Source organism: Bos mutus, chromosome 5, assembly GCF_027580195.1.
Source record: "Bos mutus isolate GX-2022 chromosome 5, NWIPB_WYAK_1.1, whole genome shotgun sequence".
NCBI classification, from domain to species: domain Eukaryota; kingdom Metazoa; phylum Chordata; class Mammalia; order Artiodactyla; family Bovidae; genus Bos; species Bos mutus.
In genome coordinates, this window is record NC_091621.1 from 28,368,711 (window position 1) to 28,386,632 (window position 17,922).

At 39.5% G+C, this 17,922-nt stretch overlaps 1 protein-coding gene across 3 annotated transcripts in view; it reads left to right on the forward strand.

Moving 5' to 3' along the window:
• Positions 1 to 8,494: 8,494 nt before the first annotated feature.
• The window catches only part of FRS2 (fibroblast growth factor receptor substrate 2), a 109,728-nt gene continuing 100,300 nt past the window's right edge, over positions 8,495 to 17,922 (forward strand). Inside the window, exon 1 of one of the 3 annotated variants that reach the window (XM_070370576.1) lies at positions 8,495 to 8,647. The gene's annotated coding sequence lies outside the window, so the exon portion shown is untranslated. Of the gene's footprint in view, positions 8,648 to 8,960; positions 9,353 to 17,922 lie in introns of those variants that run through there. The other 2 variants (XM_070370577.1, XM_070370578.1) reach the window with 2 other exon arrangements.

Here is a 17,922-nt window from a genome sequence, read left to right on the forward strand (position 1 = left end):
CACACACACACATTTTAAAATTTGAAATAACTCTGAATCTTTTTACATCTATGTTTATAACCTCAGATATGCAGATGACACCACCCTTATGGCAGAAAGTGAAGAGGAACTAAAAAGCCTCCTGATGAAAGTGAAAGAGGAGAGTGAAAAAGTTGGCTTAAAGCTCAACATTCAGAAAACGAAGATCATGGCATCCGGTCCCATCACTTCATGGGAAATAGATGGGGAAACAGTGGAAACAGTGTCAGACTTTATTTTTTCTGGGCTCCAAAATCACTGCAGATGGTGATTGCAGCCATGAAATTAAAAGATGCTTACTCCTTGGAAGGAAAGTTATGACCAATCTAGATAGCATATTCAAAAGCAGAGACATTACTTTGCCAACAACGGTCCGTCTAGTCAAAGCTATGGTTTTTCCAGTGGTCATGTACGGATGTGAGAGTTGGACTGTGAAGAAAGCTGTGTGCTGAAGAATTGATGCTTTTGAACTGTGGTGCTGGAGAAGACTCTTGAGAGTCCTTTGGACTGCAAAGAGATCCAGCCAGTCCATTCTGAAGGAGATCAGCCCTGGGATTTCTTTGGAGGGAATGATGCTGAAGCTGAAACTCCAGTACTTTGGCCACATCATGCGAAGAGTTGACTCATTGGAAAAGACCCTGATGCTGGGAGGGATTGGGGGCAGGAGGAAAAGGGGACGACAGAGGATGAGATGGCTGGATGGCATCACTGATTCGATGGATGTGAATCTGAGTGAACTCCGGGAGCTGGTGACGGACAGGGAGGCCTGGCGTGCTGTGATTCATGGGGTCGAAAAGAGTCGGACTCCACTGATCGACTGAACTGAACTGAACTTGTATCTTCAAAATGCATTAAGCTTATTCCACAGTTAATTTACTCTAAGGGAAACGTTTTAAATACATGTAGTTATAAACCATTGCTGAAGCATTCTTTCTTCCCTCACAGAAGGTCATCCGTCTTCTCTTCAGGCAATGTTCTCCTCTGACCGTCTAGTGAAATACAATGTAGCTTTACTTTTCTTCTTTATTTCCTGATCCCAAATATAATCTCCACACATGCACTATCTTTGTAGGTGAAATACTTCCTGCCTCAGTGAAATCCAGCTCCCAAATGAATTTCTGTTGGTTTAGAGAGCAACTTGAGGATTCTGCATTTGGCATCATTCAGTTTCCTTGGCATCTCTCCACAGTCACCATTTAGAAAACTCCAGGTCGGCAGGATTTCAATCCATCATACACTCTGTGGAGATTAAAAAAGGATTGCATTACATTGGCTTGAAAATGTGATGGAAAATGAAATTTGCTTTACCAAGAAAGGAAGCTTTTGAAACTCAAATTGTTCTAATAGGACCTTTATACAGAGATAGTTCTTCGAGTAAAATGACATAGACGATGAAAGTTCTTTCTTATTTATATTGTCACTATATAAGTACCACAATATGATTATATTTATGGTCTTAATTATAAAGCAAGCTTGGATTAAGATCTTAAGAAAAGTCCTAAGCACTGAAGAGATTATAATGCATATGAAATAATATCCTATTATTTACTTTAAGATTAAAACCATCTTAAAGTTAAATAAGTGTGAGGAAGTCCCAACAAGGTGTAATTATTTTATATCTATGCATTTGTAAAAATAGCAAATTCTTTACGAAAAATTTTTCTGGGGTTCTGGTTTGCTGGTGCCTTAAGTACATACTTCATCTGCCTCTTGGGTAATTCTGCTAATATAAATGTAAATGCATTTAAAAAGGTCTGGAAAGGAGCATGCCAAATCATTGACAGTGGTTACACCTGAGAAGTGGGCTGAGGAATGGGGAGCATTTTATTTTTCCATTTTATTCTATTTTCTCCCCTAATCACCTATAGTCATTTTATTTCATGCACAGTCATTAAAAACTAACATGCCAGTAGAGTAAAATACCTCATCCTTTTTTTCTATCAAAATTTCATATTAAAGTGCTTATATTTGATACATGTGAATGTAATATAGAGGGCCGCTGAAATCATCCTTCAAATTGCATTGATTTTTCTTTCTCTTTCATCCAATAACATGGTTAGACAGCTACTCACTATTAGTTTTTTTCCCCTATGTTACTGCTAATAAGCATCACCACTAACATCCATTGAGCTCTTTCAGTCTGCCAGGCACTGGTACAGAGCTCTGTGTGTTTTTTTTTTTTAATATTTTAAAATTTTATTTGGATTTGCTAGGTCTTATAATTTGGCTTTCCTGATGGCTCAGCAGGTAAAGAATCCTCCTGCACTGCAGGAGACACAGAAGACTTGGGTTTGGTCCCTGGGTTGGGAAGATCCCCTGGAAGAGGACATGGCAACCAACTCCAGTATTCTTGCCTGGAGAATCCCATGGACAGACTGGTCTGGAGGACTACAATCCAAAGGGTTTCAAAGAGTTGGACAAGACTGAGCGACTAAGCACAGGGTCCTAATCATGGCACACAGGATCCTCATGGGAGCACTGGGCTTTCTAGTTATGGCCCGTGGACTTAGTTGTCTGGGGCATGTTCCCTGACCAGGGATTGAACCTGTGTCTGCTGCATTGCAAGGCAAATTCTTAACCACCGGACTCCAGGGAAGTTGCTCCATGTATTAATTTGTTGAACTCTCACAGCAAACCCTGTGAAGTGGGTATTATTATTATTGTCATTTTACAGTTGAAGAAATAGAGGCTGGGGAGGTTTAACTCAACGTTGTACAAGCAAGGTCACACAGCTAGCAAGTGATGGAACTGAGCTATGTCTCTGGCCTTCTGACTTCAGATTCCATATAGGAAAGAGGGAGGGAGTGGAACTAGTTTGTGGTTTAAAGTTTTTTATTTCATAGCTGGCATATACACTTTTGTCTAATTGGGAGGTGACTAAAGGCATCTGGGTCTGGTTGATGTGTTGGCTGAAAATTACTATGATTATGAGGATGATTATTATAGTATTTAGTAATTATGCAGTGCTTTATACTTCAAAGAGCTGTGCTTTATAATCATTTATTAGCTATGTCTCACATCTCTACAATATAAAGACGCACTTATCATGCATTTTTGTAGATGGAGAAACTGAGGCAGAGTAAGATGGGTTACATCCATCTTCATAAAGAAGTGTGAAAGTAGTATGCAACTTGCTGAAACTTGCTAAACAACTCATTTTGGACAATAGCTTAATTTTTTACACCTTTTAAAGGAAAATGTAAGTTCCAAATTTTTTCTCCATTTTTAATTACAAATTAAATGTAAAATGCTGAAGACATATTTGAATGTTGATGAAGAATGTTGATGACCATTCCTCTATTTTTAAGCTTTTATTGCATTTGTGTCAATGTGACTTTTTTGCTCAAATTCAACCTTGCTATCTCCCATTTCTCTACACAAGCATAATTTGACTACAGATACTGGTTTCCAGTGTCAATATTATATCGCTTCAAATTGCTTCCATTGTCTTTAAAAGATGCCTATTTTTCACCACATGCATAGGACTAATTTGCAATAAAAACAAACTGTGTAAGAATTATATTGGAATTAAAGGAAATCTTGGACATCTGCAGTTTGTACACTTCAAAACTGAAGATTATAAACGTGTCAGTATGACTTGGGATAAAAGGGGGAGAGAGATGAGAAGGATCTGTGTGGGTTTAATATAGCACCCTATAAAAGGCCTGGAAGAGATACATGGACTCTTCAATAAATCTAGTAGTCTCTTTCAGTTGGGAGGCAGTCATGGCCATAGCACATGGGAAAGGCTCAATAAATGTTAATTTAGTGGTTAAGACCATGTCTCTGGAGACAGACTGCCTGGGTTCTAATCATGGCTCCATTACTTGCATGTTACCTGAACTAGCTGTGCTTTTGTTTCTTCATCCAGGAAAAAAAATCACAACCCATTAAGTTAGTTTATCACGAAGTTTATTCAAGTATTTGTTATTATTTGTCATTTCTGTTTCCAAGGCACTTGACAAATAACATCAGCTACAATGCCTGTAAAATGTTGGTGGTAATCGTATTTATAATCTGATGCCTGCGCTTGCTTGGCTAGTTTAGAAATGGTACAACATGGTACCCCACAATTTTCTACCCCAGAAAAACAATTTAAAATTACCTCAAAATACATATTATATAAGGCAGAATTCTATTTTTGTTTCTCTAAGATTCCCATATGATTCCACGCACCAGTGGCTCCAACCTCAGTGTGTGCCATGAAGATTTCATGTGTGAGTGAAGCCAACTCATTGTACTACTGAATAAAGAGCTGCACATGAGCTAAAGGCATTGACACTTTGTGGGATGCATGCCCAGTTTGCCATAGTGTCTAAATTTTTAAGAGACGCCAGAAATTGGGATTGTTATTTTACATGACATTACTCAATTTAAGATTTTTGACTCAATTTGTTTCTTGGTACAGAACTCTGTGGGTCAAACAACACAGTTGAGGCCATTTGTCAAATCTCTGCCAAATATACTAGTACATAGATATGAGTACGCTGTGCTGTTATTCAAACCGGTTTTTAAAGCACTTGTGCCAAGACATGAATAAAAGGTAAAGAAGATGAAATATGACAAAGCCTTCATGAAACTCACAAGTCTAGTGGAGCGGTAGGCAATAATGTCACAGAACAGAGTGAAAAATGGCATAGCAGAGTGTGGAACCCAGGACTTAAGCCTGGTGATTTAAGTATTTGATCATGCCTACTTAAAACAAACAAAAACCACAAAGAACCCCATTATTTCAAAAGTTGGCAAACTGGTGGACACCCAAGTAGATGGCTCTTTTGTTTAACAAAACACCTTAATGGGTTTTTGGGGTGGGAGCTATGCATAGACAGGGCGACAGCCTTGCACAGTTCCAGGGGGACCATTCCTATTGTGCCCTGTGCAATTGGCACCCCCTTGAGCACCATTTAGGTTGTATTCTTTGTGAATGGTACATCCTGGAATTGTGCAAGTTGGCAACTCTGTCAACAAAGATAGGCCTAGAGTCTGGTCTGAGAGGAGGATTGAGAGCTAAAGCCTTCTACATAATAAAGTGGGAGGAATTTTAAGTCTTTGCCTAGGGGGTGGAGGCAGGAGGGTGGAGGGATGCTTGTAATGTGGAAAAGAAAAGGGTTTGGAGAAAAGATGTCTAAGATGAGGATGGGCCAGCAATGTGACAACAACCTGGAGCCTATGAACCTGAGATTTCTTGTAATTTTTAAGAGAGATACGTATACGCCTTTGTTATCCTCTTTAACCTCCAGTAGATACTGATAAATGAAGTCAATGCTTTTTCTGTGGCATCAGCTACAATCTTTGAACTTCTTATGTACGAATCGGGAGATAACCAGGAAAGAGTCAGTGCTCAGGCTCACATAGCAACACTTGGCTAAACATATTAGCACTATAATAACTTGTCTTTTTATTGCTTTTCTTCAAAAAAGTTCAGAGCACTTATGCTTTTATTTCCTCATTTGTTCTAACATTCCAGTGTGGGAGGGGCAGATTTATGATAACATTATTTAGAGATGGAGAAATTGAAATAGAGATTAAATCGCTTACTCAATGTTGCATAGTTGGGGTGGTGAAGCCCACAGTGGAATTTGGTTCCACAAGCTCCTGCCATGAAGTAGAGAGATCATGAGTTTTGGAATTAGAGGGATCTTTGTTTGAACAACCCTGATTTCTCCCCCTTAATAAGAATGTGGCCTTTAAGTCAATTACTTCATCTAAGCCTCAGTTTTTCTCTTCTGTACAATTAAGGCCATAAAACCTCATAGTGGGGTAGTGAAGATCAATTTAGAAAATGCAGGTTAAGCCCTTGCACAGAGTAGTTTGCAAATGAGATTAGTTCCACCTCCAACCCAGTAGTATCTGGTTAAATTTCAGTACAAATTGACAGTAATCAAAAAAGAATCCTATTAATTTTTTTTTCTAGCCTCCTCTCCTACTGAAAGCAAAACATAAATACATAAATCACTTAATTTACTGGGAAGAACTTTTGCTTCAGTAGAGTTATTTCTGTTGGGGATAATTAGAAAAAAAAGGTGCGGGTGGGGATTTGTGGAAGACAAGGTAGTAGAGTACAGAGGTTCTAAAGCTTGAGAATATATCAGAACCACTGAGAAGGCCTGTCAGAACACAGACGGCTGGGCCCCACACCAGTTACAAGGTCTGGAGTGAGGCCTAATAATTTGCATTTGTAACAAGTTCAAAGATGATGTTGATGATAGGAGTCCAGGGACTACACTTCAGAGAAGCACTAGCATGGTTAAGTGAAATTCTGGGGGTGAGGTCCAGCCCTCTGTGTTTTGACATGACCATTCGGAGATTTCTGACGCATTCACAAGACTGAGAACCTCTGGCATAGTGGTGAAAAGCAGCTGAGGAGAAAGACTCACATTCAAATCCAGGCTGCACCATTTACTAGTTAGATGACCAGATTCAATGACAAACCTGTGGTGCCACTGCATCCTGCAGGGAGCCTGACAATGTCTGCGATTCAGGGTTCCTCTCGCTATCCCTCTAAGCCCTCGGTGGAAAGCAGTGAGTCCTGCCAGCCCAGGCTCTGTTTTTCACTTCTTCACACTCCAAGGCACGAAAGGCTGATAAATTTGGCCATTAGAGAAGTATTTACAAACATTTCTGTGATCACAGAAATAAAATAAGGCAGCGCTGTTAAAAAAAAAAAAAAAGCCAAAAGCAAAGGCACTGTTTGCATCTTTCAATTCGTAATAACAAGTTGTGAACTATTTTCATTTCCCCTGACTTTCTTAGTAGAAAATTAAAAAAATCTTCCTCTTCCTCCCCCACAGTTTTAAGAGATGCTTGTAAATTTGTTTGGCAGATAGTATGCATGCTAAGCACTCCCTGCCAGCCCCTGACCCAGAATCTAGCCTCAAATACAGAAACTACCTCAGATGTTTGGTGCCTTTCTGATTTTGTGGCTGAGGAATCCTTCTCTTTTCCGCCTCCTTCTCCTGCCTGTCCTCTGACTCTGGGTCCTCGAACTGTCTCAGCTCAGTGTCACAAGTACCCAGGCTGGCCCCAGGACATTGTCTGGCTCACCTACCTTCATTTTTCCCATTGCAAAAACCTGTTGTTTAGTCCCTAAGCCACCACCAACTCTTCCGTGACCTATGGACTGCAGCCTGCCAGGCTCCTCTGCCCATGGTATTTGCCAGGCAAGAATAGTGAAGTGGGTTGCTATTTCCTTCTCCAGGGGATCTTCCTGATCCAGGGATTAAACCCATGTCTCTGGCATTGCAGGCGGATTCTTTACCACTGGTCCTCTTGGGAAGCCCTCTACTCTTTTATTTCCTTATTTCCTTCACTAACCTTTTCAATCACCTATGAGTAATCTGTAGTTATCCAAATTACCTCCTTCTAGAGTCATTCCACTGGAGGAAAAATTGTTCCTATTAGTGACAAGGTATGAGAATGGTTGATTTTTACCCAGACCAGGTGGTGCTAGTGGTAAAGAATCTGGCTGCCAGTGCAGGAGACACCGGTTCCATCCCTGGGTTGGCAAGATCCCCTAGAAGAGGGCATGGCAACCCACTCCAGTATTCTTCCCTGAAGAATGCCATGGACAGAGGAGCCTGGTGGGCTACCGTCCATAGCGTTGCAGAGAGTCGGACACAACTGAAGCAACTTAGCACATAGCACTTTCATTTTGAGTTCCTCTAACAATCCAGAGATGATTATACATGTATGTGTGCGTGTGTGCACATGCAAACACACATACACAGCAACTATATTAAACATATCACAAAGGAGGAAAACAGGCCTAGAGAGGTAAAGCAACTTGCCCAGGATGAAAAAATAAAAGTATAAAATAATAGGACCCAGGCAGTAAGCTTCCAGTTTCCCAGTTCTTGGCCTCAAGTGATGGAATAAAGGAATATAATTTGATTCCTGTCCTCAAAGAACTTAAAACTCGTGTTAGGGATGGGTGAAATTTATACACACAACATGAGTTAAAATCAAGAACTAATGTTTGCGGTATCGGGTTTGGTCTCTTTTGACCGGTTTCCTCCTCTGCCAGAAATAAAGGATAGCACCAACCTCAAGGGATTTGATTACGATTAACTGAGCTAAGCGCCAAAACGCTTAATACAGTGTCTATCACGCAATAGGCGGTCAATAAATGTTAACTATTATTATTTTTAAAGGAGGCAAACTGCAGTGCTAAGAATACTGGAGAGGGTCGGAAGGCGGGTGAAAGCGCTGGACCTTGCACCTAAATCTTCTGAGCCTCAGTTTTCTCCTCTGTAAAATTAGGTGGCCTGAGTAGAACACGTCGAAGAGCTGTAAACGATTCACCCGGAGTTTGGGGAAAGGCGGAGCCGCGGGGCAGAAAGGGTTAGCAAGGAGCCCGGGGGCGGCTTTGCGGGCGCCAGCGGCAGAGGCCCCGCCCCGCCCCGCTTGGGAGGCCCTGGCAGCTCCAGCCCGCGAGCAGTTCCGGTGCCAAAACCCTTCCCTCCCCCGCTCCCCCGGAAGTGCTTTTCTAGGGTTCGGGCCGTAGAGAGGCCTTGTAGGCACAGCCGCTGAGGCTTGGTCGGCTCTGAGGAGGGGCGCCTACCCGTGTGGGAGCCCGGGGTTTAGCGCCGGTCGACCCGCGCCCTGGCCCCTCTCACCTCCCGGGCAGCCGGTGAGTGGCCGGGGGAGTGAACTGCGACGGCCGCGGGCCGCGTCGGGGTTGGCGCTCTCGGGCCCCCGCTACCAGCTCTGGGCTCCAGGCTGCGGGCTGGGCTGTCGGGGTTCGAGAAAGGGGGTTGTCGACCGCCGCGGTTTTCGCCGAGCCCGGGGGACTGGAAGGAGCGGGCTGTGGGGGCCGTGGGGTGGGCGGGGCGGAGCCAGGGAGTGGGTTCCCGGAGCTGTTGTTGCTGTTTGGAGAGTTAAGAATGGGCTGGGCCTCGGTCCATCCAGCCCCCTCATTTTTGCTCCCCTATATCCTCGCGCTGTCTCTGGGATTTGGTTTTTCTGTGTCCGACCCGGGGCTGGGAATCTGGACGTCAGACTCAATCGTGGGCTGTAGTTCCTGACTTTGGCGACCTCTAGGTCTGTCGTCCGGCTCGGTAATTAGCTGGGGTCCCAGGAGTGTCGTCTCTTCGGTCCCAGGGCGGGGCGATACGTGTGTAGACGCCAGAGATCTTCTGCAAGGCTTTCCGTCTAGACTGGTGTAGGGGTTGCTCAGGATCGGTTTGGACTGCGCTTGGGACCGCTGTTGGAGGCGTAGGGCAGTGTGGCACCAGCATGCCTCCCATGATCTTTACTCACTGGGAAGCTTACTCAAGCTGTTGTTGAAGTCACTTCTTAAAACAACAAACTTGCTTGAGGAAAATCAGGAGTTCAGGTAAGTTCCCTTATTTTCTCCGCCGACGTTAGGAGATGATGCTACTCTCTAATCTGCACTCCTAATTTCTGTGGCTATCTGAAGTCACAGTGGTTTGGTGAGTTCAGTCTGCGGTTGTAAGAATTGACTGCGTAGGGCTGGAGAGTTATTATACCCTCCCTTTCTCAAAGCTTGTTTACCTTCATGTTTGGAATTGCCATTTTTCTTAACTTTTAAAGAAAAATTGTGCCCTGTAACTCCAAGGAGATTCCTTAGACTATTTCAGCTGTTTTTGCAATGCAGAGGTTCACACAGGTGGCCAGAGGTGTTTTTGTTGTTGTTTTGTTTTGTTTTTTGCTATTGTTTTATAGTATTAGGTGTTTACTTCAGATAAATTGAGTCTTTCGTAGAGGAGAAAGTGATGTAGGTAGTTGTTTTTAGCGAACAGGTTTTAGGTAATAAACTACTCCTGAAAGCTTTGTAGGAAATAGGATTTCCCACATGTACTAGAGATTTTAAATTTATGATCATAAAGGAATACAGTTACTGTTGATTTTGACTGCCATTAGATAACCATTACTTCTGCATTGTGAAGTATATGCATGCCACCTTTGTGAAACCAGTGACACTTTCCTGTACTTCTCATCTTTTGCTTGTATTAGGACTTATGCTCTAGTTTTTTGGGAGTACTTATTTCATTCTCCTTCCACCACGGGAAGGGAGTAATCTCATGAATTAGGGAAAATTAGACTTAAGTGACGATTCAGGGAGCTGTCTTATGCACAAGAAAATTTATTTCACCATTGTTGATCTTCTACAGGTAAAGGGTGGATGATTTTTAAAGTCCCTGCAAAAGATTGTGGAGTGAAGACTAGTTGCCCAACTTTTAGATTTAGATAGAAACTGTAGATTCTTAGCTATTTGAGGTGCTTGGGATATTGAAATTGAGAGGATCTGGAAAAGGAGTCAGGTTAGATACGGTTATGAATTCGTACTGAAGGTGTGATCGTGTGTTTTGAAGGGAAAGATTTCAAGAATTGTAAGAATAGAAAAAGGAAAAATCAGATGCCCAAAGTAAATTTAATTATGCTCACATTTGTTAAGCAGATACTGAACATTTGCATTGGAAATTATATTATTCAAGTCAGTTCAACAGATATTGCCATGTTAGGCATCAAACTTTGTTAGGCAACCATGTAGGAGCAAGAAAAGATACAGCCGTAACAACTAAGCTTCATGTTTTGGCAGTAATTTTCTAAGGTGTGTCAGAAGTCATGAAGAGCGTATTAAATATTTAGGCATATTAAATTTTTTTTTCTAACTGGAGGTGAGTGCTTTGTGCTTCATGAAAACCACTGCTAGGCATTAGAGGATGCAAACATTAAGTCTTGGGTCTTCAGGAATTTGAAATCTAGGAGATGTCAGATATTTGTATAATACTTTACAGCATATAAAAATAAATACTTCCTATGTGAGTGGTTTGACCTAAATTTGGAGTTGTATGAAAGGAAAATGGGTTCATTTTTATCTAAAGTAAAATGGAAGGTGGTAGTAATACTTTTAAAGTTAGCTCTGAAGCTATTATTTATTGAGCATTTCATGCATAGCAGGCTCTATGCTAGTTGCTTTACATACCTTTTCTAAGCTTCACAACAATATCTGAGCGTATTTCTTAATAATGAGGTCACTGATACTTAAGTGACTTATCTGGACTCTGTAGTAGCAGGTAACTGAGCCCTAGTTTGAATACAAGTCTGTCTCGTGCCAAAACTTGTGTGTTTTTGCTACAACATGCTAATCCCAATAAACCAGCAGCCTGAGTTCAACATTACAGAGGGTAAGACTTTTCTAAGACAAAAATTTAGAGGCTGGAAGTAGGTGGATGAAGAAGGCTTTTTAAATAAAGGGAATGATGTGAGCACAAGTATGGAGGTGGGAAAGTTCATTATGTACTCAGAGGAAAGTAAGTGGACCAGATTACCCAGAATATAGGGTTCATTTTGAGGAATAAGAGATGAGGTTTGAAACATAAATTGGGGCTAGACTGTAGAACATGTTTAAATGCTGTATTTTGGAGTATTGGGGAGGTAATGAGAAACTACCAAGGTTTAATAGTGTAGCATGTAGAATGATTTGTTGTAGAAAGCCGGTTTTCAAGAGAATATAAATAATAGGAAAAGGCAGTGGTGGTATCATGATTTAGGTAGGTGGGCGGGAGGAGGGATTGTTGGGAAAGATTTGGAGGAAGTGGAGGTTGAAGATTCACTCATTTTAATTGTAGGTGACTTAATTGTAGGTGACGGCACTGGTGGTATTATTACTAAAAGTATGGGCAAGGAGGTGCATAATGGGATCAGTTTTTAATATAGTGAGTTTTTTATATACTTAACAAACACTGAAAATAGAATTTTTTGAAAATATGGGTGTGGAGTTCATGAGAGAGGTCAGTGCCAGGCATATATTAAACATTGGTGTAGAGAATAATATAAATAAGATGTATTCGTTGAATCTTTAAGAAGATGAAAGAGTCAAGGGAGAGTCTAGACAGAAAAAAAAAAAGAACCCTTTATTTTAGATGGCATCTGTTTAAAACAGAAGGAAAAGACACTAAATACATAGTTTTATTCAGTGAGTAAAAATTTTGGTAGTCTGTGTACTGCTCCCTCGCATTGTAGACTCAAATGGCGTAGAAAGAATCTGATCATTGAAAATCTGATCGGGAAACAACTTTCTTGCTGTACTACCAAGAATACTGTGCTATCATTACTCTATCTCAGGGAGGAGGGACTGTTTCAGACTCATTTGGTTCAGTGTTAGTCTTTGGTTACTTTAGGTCGTTTCTTTTGGACATTTGTTGGCAAGTGATATGTGAGGATTTGGAAAATTCTCTGTCATTGTATTCTCTTTATATGTATGACTTTCAATTTTGGTTTCAATATCAAGAATTTCTGATTATTCAAAGACAAAGTGCCTTTCATAGAAAATGGTATTTAATTGCATATTTTTCTTCCAACTCCCTTTTATAAGTACTTTTGATTAACGTGAGTAGTTTTGTCTCTAACGTTTGGATTATTTTAGAGAGAATGATAAGACACTTACCATATAATGATACATATATTAAAAACTATACATTTTAATTTTGAAAGTATTTAAGAACTATATAGATTTATAGAATTTCATGTGGTTTCCTGTTTAAATATTTAAGGGAACCTGTATATCAGTGTGTAAAAAAATGGTAGTTATTTGCAGAATGGGGCTTAGAGTTGTAACTTTTTGAGGGCAAGTTGAATATTTTTAAATTATTATGGAAGTGTTTATTTCCTTCTTGAGAATTAATATATGCCTTTTGTTTTTTAGGCGTATGTTTTTCACTCTTGTCACAGGCACTTGGGAACATCCCGAGTCCTGTGTCAGTGTTGTTGGAGGCAGTGGGGTTTGTGTGTGCTTTGTCTGGGCTGGTTAGCTTCGTTGCAGTGAGCCTGGTATTAATAAGGCAAAGGTCAGGAGTTCCATTTAGCTTCAGTCTGAGCGATGGCCAGGGAGTACACCTCTCACTCCTGCCAGCTGTCTTGGAAATTCCTCGGTTGTCACTGGTCACAAAGGTGACTGGATTAGGATGGATTTTTTTTTTTTTTTAAACCACTGGAAGAATATTAGAGGAAATTTAGCACAGTGGTTAGGAACTCTGACTCTGGAATAAGACAGACCTATGTCAATATAAGACAGACCTATGGCATGAGATTTGCGTAAACTCCGGGAGTTGGTGATGGACAGGGAGGCCTGGCATGCTGCAGTCCATGGGGTCGCAAAGAGTCGGACACGACTGAGCGACTGAACTGAACTGAACTGATGTCAGAATTCTTGGTCTGTGATCTTGGGAGAGCCTCTAAACCCCTCCAGTGGAGAACGCCTCGATTTCCTCATTATTGAATAGGTTAATATTTGGTTTGGGCATGTCCTACTGTTGCTCTCTTTTTCCAAATGGAGGTTAACTGCTTAGACCTGTGGTTCCCAAGTGCTGGACTGTGGAGTGGTGTCAGTCCACGACAGAGTTGTCACTTGTCTGAAGTGAAATGAGAATGAATGAACTTCTCATAAAGCTACATTTATTGAATTTAGAAGATAACATGTTTTTCTAAAATTATCTTTTACCATTTTTGGTATCAGCATATTAATTTTTTAAATGAAATAATGGAGATAATAATTGGTAGTTATTTTCTTTTTAAATGTCTTTGGCAGAATAAAAGTTACCAGCCCCACCCCCCCCACCCCCCCTTTATTTTTTTTTAAGATTATGGCTCTGTGAAATCTAAAATCTTGGTTAAACAAAACCAGGAGATTAGGGAAGAGTACTCATTCAACATATTTATGCATATTCAAGGTTTGGCTTACATTCTACCCTTCGATTACCCTATAGGGGCTGTATTGTGATTCTCACCTCATTGAATTTGAATTTGTCAAGTTTTACATGAATACCTACAGCATATTTCAAGGAGCAATTCAAATTTGTTTTCAGTTGAGTTCAAACAACTTGCTCCAAATTATTTGTTTAAAGCTATGTTTCTCAACCAGAGTCCCAGGAGGAAACTGGTGAACTGTGGGGGCTGCCTGGGGGTGCTGGTGTCAGTCATTCCTCTGTTGATTAGCCAAGAAGATAAATAAGTCACTCGCCTTTGACATAGTGAAGTAGTAGAAACTGGCTTTCCTTTTCACCTCTTCTGTAGAATTGTTGAAGCTAGAGTTAGAAAAGCTTTATTTAATGTAGCAGGTAAGCCTTTATTTAATGTAGCAAGTAAACCTTGTATGCATATCAGTATTCAAAATGCTTTCTAGAGAAAGAGAATAATTCAGTGCTTTGCATAATTGGTTATGTAAGTGGAGCCTCAGAAGTCCTCCTGGGGACACAAAACAATTATTAGCATAAGCGGTTATTGAAATTGCATTCAGTTGTTTAGATGAGAAGCTTATTGACCCCCTGGTTCACTTAGAGTTTAGGAGAAAACTTAAGTTGCAAACCTAGCTTGTTAAATTAAGGCTTAGCATTTGTTTCCGTTGAGTGTTTTTGGTTAGGTAATTTAAAAAATTGGGAGTGCTGTAGAAATACTTAATTTGTGTTAGAATGCCTAAAGCAAAATGTTCAGGTTAAGCTGAAATAGCTTAGGACCTCTGTATTTTAATTTTAAAGAAAATTGGATGTTTGCTCCTTTAGATATTAAGGATGCTATTGTTTTATAGTTTTGTTATGTATCTTTGATTCTGGTTAATGAAAAAAAATCACGTATATTCATTTATTTAATAATGCTTGCAATTTTCCTCTAAAGTGCTTCTAATGGCAGAAATGAATGGTATGCTCAGAAGTTTGGAGCTGTAGCCCAGAGTGCCCAGAGTGAAAATTTCATGATGTCTGTAGCATTTAATTTTAAAAATTCTTATGAATTTTGCATTGCTATTTTATATGTATGTAAACAGTGTTTTAAAGTGCTGCCAGCTAAAATTGGTGCCCCCAAGAAAGGTCATATGTTCATCCTGTGGATTTTTGTATTCGTTTTGACATAGCTTGTATTACAATTTAGTAGCACTATGCTTGACTATTTAATTTTGGCTCTTGAAAACAAAAATCTTGTGTTCTGATGGTTTTGGTGAAACATGAGAGATAGTGAAAAGGTCTTCACACTTTCTGTATTTTTCTCAACAAAGAGCAAACTATTTTAAACTGCTGAGGAGCTGTAGTTTCATAGAAATAACATGACTTTGAAAGGAAATTGAATAATTATAAAAGTAAGAACATCTGAAAAATTGAACATTGCTCAGTCATCAGTGTATTTCTAATGTTATAAAAAATATAGCAGCATTGTCTAATAGAACTTACTGCAATGATGGAAGTGTTCTCTATCTGTACTATTTATATAGTGGCCCTCATATGGGCCACTGAGCACTTAAAGTGTGTCTAGTGTTACAGATGAAGTGATTTTTAAATTTTATTTAATTTTAATGAGTTTAAATGTGAACAGCTACTTGTGACTACTATATTAGACAGTGCTGCTGTCTAGGGTTAGGAAGACAAGAGAAAGAAGAGAGGTTAGTAATCTTCATGCCACCTCTCAGCTCAGTTATAGGCACTCCACAAATAGTTCTTAAAGAAGATAATGAGTCTTTTTATTGTTTCAGTTTTGAATACCAAACTCTGGGGCATATTCTAGGTTTTTAGGGAATGATTGCTAGCCTTGTTTTTTTTTTTTTTGTGTTGATTTTTAAAATTTACTTTTATTACAGAAGCATATAGGATAATACATGTACAGCTTAAATAATTGGCTTGAACAGTAGAACACTGCCTCTTTGAAGCCCCTCTGTACTTATCACCACTTGTGTTCTCTGACATGCTTCCTCAATCACCACGATCCGAATTTTGTGTTAATCATTCCCTTGCTTTTCTTTTTAATTTTGGTTAATGTATTTTTTAAAAATCCATTTTCCTCTTTCTTCATGTTTGGAAGTTTGTAGTTTCCCTTTATTTTAGTTCTCCCTGAATTCCAACAAATTATACATTCTTTTTGTTTTAAGCACTGTTGCTTTGATTTCCCTGTGTAATACACACATACACATACATACATACATACATACATACAAATGTCTTTGCTCATTTTCATTTGTGTCTTGAACTTCCTATTGGGATCTGAGATCATTTTCTCTCTCCTGAACATCCTTTACAGGGTCTGTTATCTGAAAAACTTTTTATTTGTTTGAAAGTCTTATTCCCGAAGGTGACTTTCCTGTGTGTGCATTCAATGCTAGCAATTATTATTATTTTTATTATAGATCTTGCTCCATTCTCTTCTAGCTTTTATTGTTTTTGAAAAATCAGTAATCCATGTGATTTGCCATTGCTTTAAAGATACAGTTGGCCTTCCATATCTGCAGGTTTTGCCTTGTTGGATTTAACCACCCATGAACTGAAATATTTGAAAAATTATGGGAAGTTTAAAAAGCAGAACTTGAATTTGTTGCATGTTGGCAACTGTTTATATAGCATTTCCATTGTATTAGGTGTTTTGAGTAATCTGGAGTATACCTGAGGACATACCTGCTGCTGCTGCGAAGTCGCTTCAGTCATGTCCAACTCTGTGCGACCCCATAGACAGCAGCCCACATTCTCCAGGCAATAACACTGGAGTGGGTTGCCATTTCCTTCTCCAGTGCGTGAAAGTGAAAAGTGAAAGTGAAGTCGCTCAGTCGTCTCTGACTCTTAGCAACCCCATGGACTGCAGCCCACCAGGCTCCTCCGTCCATGGGATTTTCCAGGCAAGAGTACTGGAGTGGGGTGCCAGTGCCTTCTCCGAGGACATACCTGGGTTATATGCAAATACTGCACTGTCTTGTAGAAGGGACTTGAACTTTGGAGGGTGTCCTCTGGGGTCTTGGAACCATACATTCCCCTTTGGAAAACTGAGGGATGACTGTCTCTGTTGTTTCATGAGAGCTAGTTTTGACATTGTTTTTTTTTTTTTACCCTTGGTGTTCTGCACTTTTATTTTGATATGTCTGAAAGATGGTTTCTTCTGTTTATCATGTTTGGTATTCAGTAGGCTTTGGAATCTAAAGATTGATGTCAATTTTGGAGATCTGTTGGCTATTTTCTCCTCAAATTTTATCTTCTTTATTTCATGTCTGGAACTTGTGTTTTGAAGTATGTTAGATCTTTTTACTCTACCCATTGGGCCTTGTAATTGGTCTTTTATATTTTCTATTTCTGTATCTGTTTGTATTGTGTTCTCAACAATTAGTGCCTTTTCTTCCAGTTAGCTAATTCTCACCTCAGTTTTGTTCACCTGTTTCATTTAGTTTTTTTCACTTTATTTTATCAATTATATCTTTTTTAAAAATTGTGGTAAAATACACATAAATAGAATTTACCATTTTAAAGCATACAGGTCATGACATTGAATATATTCACCTTATTGTGCAGCTATCACCACTGTCCATCTCCAGGACTTTTTTCATCATCATGAAATTTGTACCCATTCAACAGTAAGCCCCTATTCCCCCTTCACTGAGCCCCTGGCAACAACTATTTTACTTCTGTGAATTTATTCTGTATGATCATATAAGTGGCTCATACAGTGTTTGTCATTTTGTCTAGTTTATTTCACTCAGCATAATGTCTTCATCTGTGTTATCATGTTTATTGAGTTTTTGAAAATTTCATTTACTATCTTTTTTGGTCATTTCTAGAAGTTGTATTCAGTTCCTTTTAAAGATTATTCTTTTTTTAAAAAAATAGTTATTCTTTTTTTAGTCATGTTCTCAGGTACTTTATTTCTTGAACATCTACCTCATATGCTTATTTTTTACTGTGTGATAACCCCAGTGTTTGAAGTCTGCGAATGTGAGTCTGTTGTCCTGCTTGCTCTTGCTCGTAGTGCTGTGCTTTCCTAACTCATTTTGTGTTCTGACTGTGAAGTTCCTTAGAACGTTCTCTGTATTAATTTTGCAGAGTGATTTTTAAAAAGTAGAATTAATGTATAGCTTAGAGCTTATAAGTAAGCCCCTGGAGATTAGTATCCTGTGTTCTTAAACTTTTTAATTTGAAATGA